This window comes from Chroicocephalus ridibundus, chromosome 6, assembly GCF_963924245.1.
Source record: "Chroicocephalus ridibundus chromosome 6, bChrRid1.1, whole genome shotgun sequence".
Taxonomy (NCBI): Eukaryota; Metazoa; Chordata; class Aves; order Charadriiformes; family Laridae; genus Chroicocephalus; species Chroicocephalus ridibundus.
In genome coordinates this window covers 1246414-1259543 of record NC_086289.1, presented here as the reverse complement: position 1 = coordinate 1259543, position 13130 = coordinate 1246414, and the positions used below count along the sequence as shown (strand labels likewise).

Here is a 13130-nt window from a genome sequence, read left to right as displayed (position 1 = left end):
AATTGTTTTGGTTGGAAGAGATCTTTAAGATCATCAAGTCCAGCCGTTACCCCAGCACTGCCAAGTTACCACTACCCCACGTCCCTCAGCCCCACGTCTGCCCGGCTGTTAAATCCCTCCAGGGATGGCGACTCCACCACTGCCCTGGGCAGCCTCTTCCAACGCTTGACAACCCTTTCCATGAAGAAATTGTTCCCAATATCCATCCTAAACCTCCCCTGGCACAACTGGAGGCCATTTCCCCTTGTCCCATGGCCTGTTCCTTGGGAGAAGAGCCCGACCCCCCCTGGCTGCCCCCTCCTTTCAGGGAGCTGTAGAGAGTGAGAAGGTCTCCCCTCAGCCCCCTTTTCTCTGGTCTTGTCCCAGCAAACAAAGCATTTTTGTACTCTCTGGAAACCTTCATGTTTCATTACTTTGTAAAAACAAACCTTACATATTGGTAAAACGGCGCGCAGGCTGCTGTGCCCAGGTCAAAGGGGAAGTGAGCTGGGCAACGTATGGCAAACGTACCACCTTCCCTGTCCCAGCCCTCATCCCAAACACGGATCGGGAGGAGGCTGAGGGAGGAAAAGTGAGTCAGGTTAAACGAAAAAGCCCAAGGAGCTGGCCTCTAATTTTTTTCCCAAGGTCACGGTTTCTTGCTTGAACACTGGTGTCAAATGTAACCACCTCCTCCGTGACACTTACACCATGTGGGCCATCCTTTTCTTGCGTGGTGTGACCCTGAGAGACCTTCATCTCCGGGGGAGTCATCAGGCAAAGAGCAGCCAGTGCCGGGAGACCTCTCTGTGCAAGGCGAGCCTGATGAGCAGCCACACTGTGGTCACCTTTGCCGCAATCTCAAAGAGGAGGAAACTTTAGGAAAAAGTTATAGAGGCTGCGGATAGAAAATAGCGTGTGTTGGGGAAAAGTCTGGTGGGAGTCAGGGGCACGTTGACATTCATTTCAGTAGAGATTGTGGTACTGCTTGTATTTTGATTCTGCTGCCTGGGATAACATAGTACGCGCTATTTCCACCCTCTTTTTATTCCAGTTCATACATTTCCCATTTTTTTGGGTCATTGAGTTTGTTCATGAGTTTAACAACAGACAGTGCCGTGTGCACTGTAAATATTGGAACTTTACTGAGCAGATAGCTGCAGTGCGAGGCTGCTGATATAATGCAAATATGCTTATTACTGTTAGAATTTCAGCCAGGGAGAAGTCCAGACGTTATCATTTTGAGAAATGGGGTTTTTTTTCCCATCTTATTTACAGCGCACGGTTCACTGGTAAAGACTGTTAGGGCTGAAATTGCTAAAGGAACTCAACCTCAAATATGTTTGAAGACATTCCCTGAATGAAGCAGAGCACACTCGTAATAACGTCAATAATAAGTTCATTGCAAGGCGTCGTCTGGAAAACTTCACAGTACTACAGAAATTATGTGCAGAAAACGTCGGCACTCCCGTCTGATTTAATATCAGCATTCTCTACCCTATGTCACATTTATAGAGAGGATTGTGAATGCAGGCGTGTGTCCCTCTGTCTGGCTGGTTTTCCAGCGGGGGCTTGGGGAGAGCTGCTGGAGACACCCCAGGGGGGTTTGGGGCAGAGGGGGGGTCCTGTGCCTGTGCCGGCTTTGGCACCTTGAGAATATCAAACCAGGCGTTTCCATCAGAACTGTGCTCTGCCACTGGTCTTCGTGACCGAAATTGCCAAGCAATTTAATCGGCCACTGCCGCGGCGTCTCCCCTCTCTCAAACACCAAGACTGGGACCTGCATGCCACAGCTACTCGGCTCGGGGATGTATTGACAACAACTAAAATGTTTGTCAAATGTGGTTTTTTTGTTTTTTTTTTCATTGGGAAGCTCTGAAAAGAATGTCACATCTGCATGTGGAGTGACAATTATTATAAATGTATAATCTTTTTAAGGTAAACGTGAAAAAATACTTATATCTTAATGCACTGGGAATTAATTTAATTTTATTATATATAATGCTGTAGATGTACTTGCAGCGATACATTAACAGGCCATTCAAGCACTTTAAGTGGACATGACTCTAAATGCTCAGGCTGGTGACCTGAAGTGTTTTCATTTTTAACATGGCTTGAACTACGGAAGTGTGCTTGAAACGAGGGCATTTATTAGTCCTTTACTTTCACAATAAGTTGCTTAACATCTAATCATGGGAAGAGACAGAAATAGCCAATTAGAGACCAAAGGCAGCTGAAATGAAGAGTTTACGAACAAGCTATAGGCTACAAAACCACGTACAGAACCTAACGCGGAGCAGCACCATTTTTCCTGGTGGACTGAAGGTACCTGGGACAACACTTTCCTAATGCCGAACACCGCCGGGGGTTGAAATTCCTCATCTGCCATCAGCACAGTGGGTGGGATAAAGCTTTGGGCCATGTTGTTTGGGCAGCGGAATTGCTGTCGGTGCCTGGAGCAGAAGCTGCTCCGCCACGTGCTGAGGACCTGGCCAGGAGGAACCTGCCAGAGCGGGAGATGGAGCATCTTGCGGTGATGCTGGGTTTTGGAGATACCCGACACGTAAGAGCAAAGCTGGACTGGTAACATACCACGTTTGCTCGTTCCAGCTTCTCCGGGAGCCCTGATCAACCCTTGTGCTGAGGATTAACTCTAACATGTAGGAGACATGGAAGAGGAGGTAAGCAATGCCAATGATTATTAATATTGGTAATATTAATAATTGGTAATATTGGTAAAAAACAAGATTACCACAGTCACACCTAGTTCAGCCTGGGTTTATTTCCCTGATATCAGTGGCATTCAGGAACAAAAAAAACCCCAACAAACCAAAAACCAAAACAAAACAGGAAAGTGTCAGAAAGGTGAAGAGTTGTCACGTATAAAAAGCTATTTGACCATCGGTGCATAGGAGAAAGCAGCAGCAGTCCTTATAAAAACTTACTGGTTTTTGTTTTTTTGGACAGAGCTACCAGCTAACCTCTTCTTCATTTGAAATAAAGGTAATAACATAATCCAAAACCGCAAGAAATTAAACACCCGGGTCCCGTTTGCTCTTATGCAGCCGTACGAAAAATGAGCAACAGGGGCCACGTGTCTCCAGGCGCGTACTCCAGACCTTTGCTGGACTTCTGTGTGTTTTGTGTGGGACTCTAGATATATGAAATCGCGCCTGCGATTTCCTAACGCTGAGGTGTAAATGGTAAACCCACTGTCCCGGTGAAGCGCTCGCTCTGGTGACAGAAGCAGCGGAGGGAACGGCCCGTTGGCTTTCATGAACGTGGCCCGTGCATCAGCGCCATCGTCTATAAACTGCCGTGTGTAAAGCCATGTGCTTGCAACGATCGGTTTTCACTATTATCTCTCAGTTTCTGTTGAATGCACGTTATTGAGTTTAATCAGTGAAATGAATTTGCTAATGAACTTGTTAATAAGCTCGCCATAGCTATTGTTGTGGGGTTTTTTTCTGTTCCTTATTTTTGGTTAGTGTTGTTTCCACATTAAGAAAAAAAGCTGCTGCAGCTGTTTGGCAGCTTGGTTTTTTTTTTGCTTTAGGCAAGTGATGAGAATAAGTTCAGTTACAATGGCTTTGATGTAAGGAAAAGTTAATAGACATTTTAGTAGCAATATCAGCTTCGGAGAATTTGAGCTCATGACCTTTGCATTGTAACGAAGGCGGTTTATCTGCCAGGCTGGCAGGCGTTCATTCCCAGTTGCGGGGATAGTCAGCTACTGGCGCTGGGAAAACAGTTTTGGAAGAATTTAGAAAGGTTTGTTCCAACTCATTTATATGCAGCTCTGTGTGTCCATTAGATACGTACAGCGTTACACAGCATGTGTCCTGCGCATTGGTCACAATATCAAGATATATATAGAAAGGCTTAATATTTTTAATTATCTATGAAATATTTGGGAAACACTGACCTAATTTAGGGCATTCTCCCGTGTTTTGGAGTGAGCCTTGCCCTTGGCAGCACAGGGAGAGCTGGGCATCACGGGAGTGTTTCGGTCCCCAGGATACTTTGTCATCATTTGCATCTCCTACCAAGGGGCATTAAGCCACCACCACGGGCTGGTCCTTTCACAGCGTGGGTGCGAGGTCCCTCCCAGGGTTAATATTCTTCACACCTGGGTTTGGACCGTGTTTGCCTTGCGCATGTGTTGTGAATAGCAGCCAAAATCCCTGTAGCCTGCTGTGTGCCTTCACAAGCCCTGCCCGGGCACGCTGGGCTTTCACGGGGAGCTTCCAACCTGCTCCTGGAGCACCAGCCCTTGCTCAGGTGCCTCCTGCCTGTGGTTCATCACCCTGTCCCTGGGGCCACCCGTTAATTCCAGAGCACCAGAAACTTGCCCGAGGAACAGTGCTGCCCTGCTTCGGTCCCCCCTGGGACTCCTCCACCGAAGGACACATCGCGATGGTGAAGTGATGTGATGAGATTTCTTTGACTGCAGCCTGTGTCCTGGTGAGGGTGGCAGCGGTTTCTGGCCTTGACACCCCATCAATGTTCTGTCAAAGCACTGGAAAAGGGGAAGGTGACTGCAAACGCCTCCACGCTGTTAGTATGGCATCCCCGGCAACTCGCAGGAGGAGGCAAGGCTCACAAACACCTCTCTGCGCTAAAACCTGCCGTCAGGGTGCTGCGCGGGACACCTCTCTTTCCCTCATTCTCGGCAAATATCGCGAAACATCTTTTGCTTGGCAGAAACGTCTAGATGTGGCACTTCAGGGCGTGCTCTAGTGGCAGAGGCTGTAGGGTGTTTGGTTGGACTTGATGATCTTAAGGTTCCTTTCCAACCATGAAGATTCTGTGATTCTGTGAAACATGAAGTTCACTCATGGAAAGGAGAATTGTTATAGTAGATGTAATAAACAGAGCTTTATACTCTTTTTACATTCCGTGAGTACACACAAAGATTTCATTAGTGTTTCAACAATGGACCAGGAGTTTTGGACACCCTAGTCAAAATGCAAACGGACTGGGTACAGCTTACAATAGAGGAAAAGAGGTTGGATTCTGGAAGAAAAGCATCTCTAGAGGAAGCGCAGGCAAGCGCTGGGAAGGAGAGCTGGGCAGGGCTGAGGCGGTGGGGAACGGCTGTGGACGGGGTTCTAAAAACCAAATTGGGCACCCATCTGCCAGGAGTGACACAGGCAGCACGTGGTCCAGCTCTGGGGTGCAGGGTGGCCCAGAGGGTCCATGGAGCTCAGGCCCTGCTCTGCTCTCCCTGCCTGTCATCAGGCGTTTAACACCTGCAAAGACTGTTAGAAGAGGCAATGGCACTTAACTCAGAGATGAATGTAATGTAGGCATGAGATGAAAAAATTATACGCCCTGAAATTTATTTCATCATTTGAGATGAAAATGATGCGTTTTGGCCAGTTGCTCATCCTTGCCCTGTGCACCTCCCAGTGTGGTCAGGCACTTCATCCCGTCCCGGGGACCAGGGCTTGCTTGATTTCTGACGATGGTGGCATTAAAATGATGGAATCACAGAATTGCCCAGGTTGGAAGGGACCTTTCAGATCACCAAGTCCAACCATCAACCCAACTCTGACAAACCCACCACTGACCCACATCCCTCAGCACCACGTCTGCCCGGCTGTTAAATCCCTCCAGGGATGGCGACTCCACCACTGCCCTGGGCAGCCTCTTCCACTGCTTGACAACCCTTTCCGTGAAGAAATTTTCCCTAATATCCATCCTAAACCTGCCCTGGCACAACTTGAGGCTGTTTCCTCTCATCCTATCACCTGTTCCTTGGGAGAAGAGTCCGACCCCCACCTCTCTACCCCCTCCTTTCAGGCAGTAGTAGCGAGATTAACCCGAGGGTTAGATGGCCTCACAGTCTGCCAGCTCAGGTTTGCTCATTTTCAGGGGGTTTCAGCTTCTCGCCCCTTTCTAGAGGCGCATTACAGCGGAGTCAGTGTGCAACAGGACACAGCCCTGGCACAAGTGCAATGGGGTTTTCTCGTGCCGCGGGACGGCCCCGGAGCACGGGCTGCTGCAGAAACCTTTCCTCCGCTCCTGGAGTCAAGGGCAAGAGCACGTTCACGGCAAACCTGCAAAGCCAGAGCTTGAAATTGTTTCCCACTGAGATCAGAACAGTGCAATAAACTGACTTTCACTTTGTTCCATGGGAAAAGTCACTTGCACTGTGCCTTACCCTGACTGTGCTCAGCGCTTCCTACGCTATTGTCGGTGTAATCAATACATGTTACATAAAGGCATACTCTTTAGGATGAATATGTTTGGCGTTTTTCTTTTGAACCCTGCAGATCTATTAAAGAAAGTATTTTATAATAAACTGACAGTTGCCTGTTAGACATGGGTGAAACTGGACGGTTTCATTCCCATTCTGCCAGTGGGTCAGTAATGGCCAATTTCTAGCCAACACAACCCATCAATTTCCATTTCCATGCTGACCCATAGGCCGGGCTTGGGTTTGGTTGAAGTGCCAAAGGTTATAGAAAACAGCTTTTGAGGCCAAATCAGCCATGACAATTTCAGACAAAACACCATGGTCAAAATATTTCCCCCACCCCTGTTTGCAGGTCTGCACCGTCTTCAGAGATAAGCTGGATCCTGGCCACCAGCATGAGTGGGTGGTGAGCTCAACTGGCTTGAGAGCTCAAACATAATAACCGAGACGGCTTTGGAAATGCGCTGGGGGAGCTTGGCAAACTTTATGTTGTGTTTGTTCACCTTCAGCTGTCCCAGGAGGATTGCATGGATTGCCACGGGCTTTTTCATATGCACCGGACAGCTGTCCTTATTTATGACACCCTTTTTTAACGTTATGAGGTTTCAACCTCACACATCATAAAGCTCAAATTAAAATGTGTCCCTCTGAGCTTTCACATGGTCCGCGCAAACGCCGTAAAGTGGAGTGGGAGATGAGCAACGACAACATCCTGCGTTCTGCATCACAGTTAATGGTAACCCAGAGTGTATCCTGACAGGTTTTATCTCCCACCGTACGTATAACATTTTGAAGAGCATTCTTTAATGTTCCTTTACACTAGGTTAGTTTAGATTAGGATCTACAGAAACGTTAAAAGTGATTGATATCTATATGCTCTTGATGTCCCTGACACAACAGAAAAATACTTCCTGCTCGTGCCAGTAGAATTTGAGATAACTCACCTTCAACGAGACAGCTGGCTTCACATCTCAAAACCCACGGCTCCACTTCTCTCTCCTTCTCCTGCTCTCACTGCTGAGAAAGGAGCACAGACACAACAGAGCTGAAATCTTCTCTGGTTTGGGCTAACATTTGGGGTGAAGGAATAGGCGCTGCGTGTTGTAAGGTTGTAAACTGATGTCTTCATGGAGAATGTCTTGCTGAGCATCTCACTTGTGTTGTTTGGGCTTCACCACAAGCAGTGGAGATGCTGGAGGCGGCAGGATGGTAAAACCAGCGTCCCTGAAGAGAGTCAGTTTCTAACGCTCGTGAAGTTTTAAAGGGGAAAGATGAACCCCACCAGCATCCCCGTGGGCAGATATTATTGCCCTCCTAGAGACGAAAAATGCTCAGCTTCAAAACACCCCGTGCACGTGAGCACCGCGCTGGGCACGGCTCTGCCCCTGCTCTGTCTCACCACGGCGGCTACTGGGAGCTGAGGAGGGCGAGGAAGAGGATGGTCCCCGCCTCTGCATTTTCCCAGCTCGTTGACAATCCCACCGAGCAGCGGCAGGCCCATGGTGGATGGAGCGTGGTTTCTGCGGCGAGAGCCGCGGCCATGGGCGGGTGACCCCTGCCAGGCAGCACGGCGTGGGTGCTGGTACCGGGTGGCACTGCTGGGACACAACGAGCCATCTCGTAAGTAGCATTCACACATATTACGCTGCTGTGTTACTTTAAGTTAACATCTTTAGTTTATAAATACGGGAAAAATGGAGATGTTTATGGAAGAAATAAAAAACAGGGAGCTGGGGAACAAAAGAGTTTTCACCTTGCAAGAAAGGAGAAGAGGAGATGGATTGGGAGCTCATTTTTGAAGGTTAGGATGGTTTTCCCTTTCTTTTTGTTTCTCTCCTTTTCACGTCAATGAGAATTGCACAGAATAATAATCTACTTGTTTTGTCTGTGCGATAATTGCATTGATAATTTAGTATGATTTAAATAATCAAATTCAGAGTGGTTTGTATGTCAAAGCCTGAGAAAAGGTTTTCTTTAATCTCCAAAGATGCATATTCATGATGCCATTATATATATAGCTAAAGAAATTACAGTACCATTGTCTGCTTCAAACAAGTCATCCGCTGCCTGCTTTTAGAAAAAAAGATGAAACAGTCAAAACACAAGATGATTGATTTGTACTTTCAAAGTTCACCTCCTCTCACTTTGGTAATGGATTTCTTTATCTATCCACAGCTATCCTTATCGTTTAACGTCCGTCCAGCACAACCCCTACTCAGGTTTAAGTGTTGTGTCAAGCAAATTCGTGCCTCGATGTTCTCCTGCCGTCTCCAACTCCTGTTTTGCTCTGGCCGCCGCAGCAGAACAGGTTCTCGGTCTTGTGCCCTGCTGGTTGTGCTGTCCTGGGCACCGAGCTCGGGACACAGCTCGGGGGAAGGTGAGCCATGGGATGTCCCAGCATCTTCCTCCTCCACTGGCCCTCACTGCTGGCCTTCAGCTGGCAAACGCAGGAGCCCCGTTTTGTGCGCCACTATTCATTTTCTATATGGGATATCCATATTTTCTAGATTTTTGTATGGGCGGTTGGAGCCACGGATATTATTGGACGAGGAAAAATAACGGTGGTAAGAAAGAAGGTAAGAATGGCCCCGCTGCAGACTGTGGGAGCTGCGGTCAGGGGACGTGGAGATGAACAGGGGGGAGAGACCTCGCCGCGGTGCACAAGGGAATGAACCCATGGCAAGAAGCATCTCAGATTTTTATGACAGTCTATTTTTGTATTGGCCTCGAACATTTGCTGGATCGAGATTTAACTAATTTTTTGTACAAGATAATGAAAATACCCTAAGAAGCATCTTTATGGAGTAGCATTTGCCTTTGGAAAAAAAAAAGGAAGGCTATTCTAGAAAGATGAATATTAACATATCACAGGTCACATACCTGTAATTTTGTTGAGTTTAAAATTTAATCTGTTATGTATTACCATGCATTAATACTAAAATGCATTTGCTGGGAGAGGTAGCCACAGGAGAGCAACCGACATACATGGGGGAGAGAGAATTTAGCGGCCCCAAAGCCTGAGCTGTGGGACACTGCTGTGGCCACGCTTGTGCGACAGGGGCAACGCTGTGCCCTTTTCAAATCCACAGCAGAAGGTGGAGAAAATTTCGTGAGACGTGGAAAAATAAGGTTATTTTCCATGAGAATTGGCTGATATTTGAGTGTGGAAATACTGTATTGAAATCGGTTGAACCAGCCACAGGCACAGTTGAAGAGACAGAAGAACCCAGCTGAGAAAACCGGGTGGATTACAGAGGGGTGAATCATTTAATGCAAAATCCTTAGTTAGCTTTTCTGGATTCTTTTGTTCACAAATCGTCTTGAAGTAGCTCATGGATTTTCTCAATTATAAGTGCTTTAGCCACTACGCCAGTGTTTTGGATTTCTTGTTGTACGTGCTATGAGAGATGTTTGCTGTCTCGTGGATCTGGCAGGGTATTGGTAGAAGTTTTTCTTTCTGTCCATTGGAAGGATGTAAAATTTAGGCTTCCCACATGAACAGTTTTACACACGCTTTCTAAATGGATCCACCATTATCGTTATTTAATGTTTGCATATACTGATGCTCAATAGGAACTGGATTAGAATTCAGATAAAAGAAACAGAATTAAAACATGTTTTCGCACGAATGGATAATTCATGCCTCGATAGAAACCCGCGCGGTATAACTGAGATAACAGCAGGAAGGGGGGTGGATAAATTATTTATTTTCCAAGTACATATCGATATTTTTTTTTTTATATGTGTTATTGAGCTGAGCATGGAAGAGCTTTTGCTGGCTTCTTGCCTTTGTGCATAATTCCTTTTCAAACTGGAACCGGGGTTTTCCCAGCCTGGTTAGTTTGTAAGAGGAGGGACTGATGAAATACGGGCAATCTCACTTGTGCCTTTCTTCCTTTTCTTTTTTCTTTCCTTTTTTTTTCTGGCAGAGCCTCAGTAGACAAGCAGAACACGAAATGCATTGCATAGAGCGAAGCCTTATTTGTACCTCTGGCCAAGCAGTCTCCGGTCATTGCACTAGATTTATAGTTAAACTGATGTTTAATCCCTGGAGAATTTAGTCTGTTTGCTGTGAAGTCTGAGCCAGTGTAGAGCAATTCCTGTGTGCAATTCAGGGCTTTTTTAATTCTTTTTTTTTTTTTTTTTTTTTTTAATTCTTTATGGAGAAATAGTTCTAAAATTACTGGTGGCTGACATGAAAATAATTAGATTTTTTTTCTTGCATTTTATCTGAGGCAATTAGTTAGTTAATTACTGAACCAGTGGCTGTGATGAGGTACGATGTTTCCATTTTTTCAGACTCAGCCACCAAAGACACTTAGTTCACACTTTTAAGGGGGAAAAGATTCCTCCAATGGTAAATACCTTGCACTGTTTAGGTTAAATTGTTGCGTATATTTAAAAGTACTGAGGGTGTATTTCAATTAAAAAAAAAAAAGCAAAGTGTTTAAAATGCACAGTTAGTCAAGCTACGGCATCCACTAACGTGACTAAAACAGTTTTTAAAAAAATCATCCTGGTTTATTATAACATGCCTTAAAAGTGGTATTGCGTATTGGTTCCTGAGATCTGTTGTTTTGTCCACCAGCTCTGTCCCGTGAGCTAAACTTCGCCTGGTTCAAGAAAAGCACGGGAGTAAATTACAATTAAAACATTAATTTTTGCCATATTGTCTGTGTTTAAGAGCCTGAGGCCACAGCTGGAAGCGCCGGCATTAACCCGGCTGCGCAGCAGGGCCGGGAGCAGGAGCCCGGCCGGAGCGGCCGCGGGACAGAGAAGCCCCTTGGGGGTAGAAGGTGCCCCCAGGGCAGTCAGCGCCACTCAAGGCACCAGACACCGTCTTGTGAACAGCAGAAATGCTTCTCCACGGGCTGGGATGTTTTCTTCTTTGAATTTTAAATGTAAAGTTTGGCGGATAAACATCGGGCTTCACCCTGGCTGTGGAGCTGACCCCTAACTGGGTAAAATGCCTGAATGCTACGAAACACTCGCAATAACGGCAGTAAGAATGCACAAGCAATCTGTAACTCAGACTTTGACATTTAGTCTTAGGACCAAGATGTAACTATTTCTTGCTTGTTCCCCTCCGCCTCCCAGCGAGCGGCGGAAGCTACCCCCAGGTCAACTTTTTGTGCTTCCACTAACATCCCTGGAGGGGTTCAAGGCCAGGTTGGACGGGGCTTGGGGCAACCTGGGCTGGTGGGAGGTGGCCCTGCCCAGGGCAGGAGGTGCCACTGGTTGGCTTTTAAGGTCCCTTCCAACTCTAACCATTCCGTGATTCTGTTTATAGAAAAGGAAGAAGGCGTTGGCTGTCTGGGAATCCTCCACTCCACTCAAGTACTGGTCCATCCGTCTTCAGGTTAGTGAGACGATCCCAATTTTTACTTCTCACACCCTACCTCCGGACAGCCCTTTCTGCACACTCTTCACTTTGATGTTTTATTGGCCCTAAAGGTCCTGCCCTGCTTGGACAACATCCTCCAGCACATTATCAACACCCCTCTTCTCATTTTTTCTTGCCATTTATCATGAAGTCTTTTAGATTCCATTTTATAGGTAAAAAATGCCAACCACTGCATCGGTCTTTGAGTACTGCCCTTGCCATGGGTCTCAGCTGTTCTTCTCTGCTGGCCAGGCTGCCGCCACCTCATGATTTCCTGAGCAACGTAGCTCGTCTAGGAGCAACTCATAATTCATCTTTTTTAACATGTAAAAGTCAACAGCCCTCTTATCGCAGCGGGGAGAGGAGAGCACGGGGGGGACTTGGCAACCGGCCGAAGCATGGGCAGGTGGGGAAAACTCCTCCAGCAAGACAGGCGGTGCCCTAGGAAAGGGAAAATCCACTTTTTAGAAAAGAAAGCATCATCATTAGTTTTGCCTGTATATTTTATAGCCAGCTCTTATCATATAGAGTTATGCAGGCAGTAGTGCTTTATGTTTGAAAAGATAAATATTCAGTGCAAGTAGTCAATGCTTTTACTGCATTTTTAGTTTTCTGGCGTTGACAGGAATAAGGCGTGAGTCACCAGCTCTAGTTTTAGGAAAGTTTGAGGTGGTTCACTCAGTTCCCACCTATCGCATATGTGCTTACCCCCGGCATCCCAAAGCCGAAGGAGCAGCACCGTCGTCCCCCTCGTCCCAGTCCCTGTTTTCCCCCGCGCCAACGTGCGTGGTGCTGGTGTGGGTCGACACAAGCGCTGCTTTCCGCCCATTGCTCCGTGCACGGATTACTTCCCTGCGGAGCTCTGCTTCCGGACAGGACCATCCCTTGGGATAGCATTTTTAGGTTTAACAAAAAGTCCCCACCGCCCCAGCTAAAGAGATGGGATTCGTTATTTGTTTATGTGAAGTTGGGAGGAGACTGAAGAGCTTCACTTTGCGAAGTCTCTAACAATCGTTTCCCTGCACAGAAAGCGTGAAAATCTGGTAAAACAAACCGGAGCACGTGTTACTTGAGAAGCCACCAGCCCCTGCCAGTGGGGAATGAGAAGCTGCAGAAAGTTTAAATATGGAGAAATCATCACACCATATACCGGGAGTAAAGCTGAAAGATTTCTTTTAAGTAAATTTCCTTACCTAAAGTACAAAATAAATAAATTAAGACCATGCTGAACTGGCATTTTCATAGAAATGTTACTCTTTTTGCAGGCTAACTTATAACAACTGCTTGAGATACGGCACTCGGGGGGACGTTCCCAGCACGCTAACCTGCAACAGAGACGGGGATATGGACCGGTGAGTTTTATTTGGAAAAACACGTTTTTTGAAGTTGTGTTCAAAGGCAGAAATATGGATTGTTTCTGTCCAGGCCGCACAGAAGCGCACTCCGCTACCTCCACCAGGTGGGGTGGGAAGAGGCTTTTGGGACCATTCCCCGGGGCACTCCAGCTGCCGGGATGCTCCGGGAAAGCCTTGCCCGGGCCAGCTGTGTGCTAACAGCCTGTTCCGG

General features: G+C 46.8%; 1 long non-coding RNA gene across 1 annotated transcript; it reads left to right on the top strand.

Moving 5' to 3' along the window:
- The first annotated feature begins 8462 nt into the window (after window positions 1–8462).
- LOC134516782 (uncharacterized) lies at window positions 8463–12871 on the top strand. Its single transcript, XR_010071435.1, has 4 exons — window positions 8463–8558; window positions 8689–8757; window positions 11472–11540; window positions 12830–12871. It is a non-coding gene; the product is annotated as an uncharacterized LOC134516782 (long non-coding RNA).
- Window positions 12872–13130: the final 259 nt, after the last annotated feature.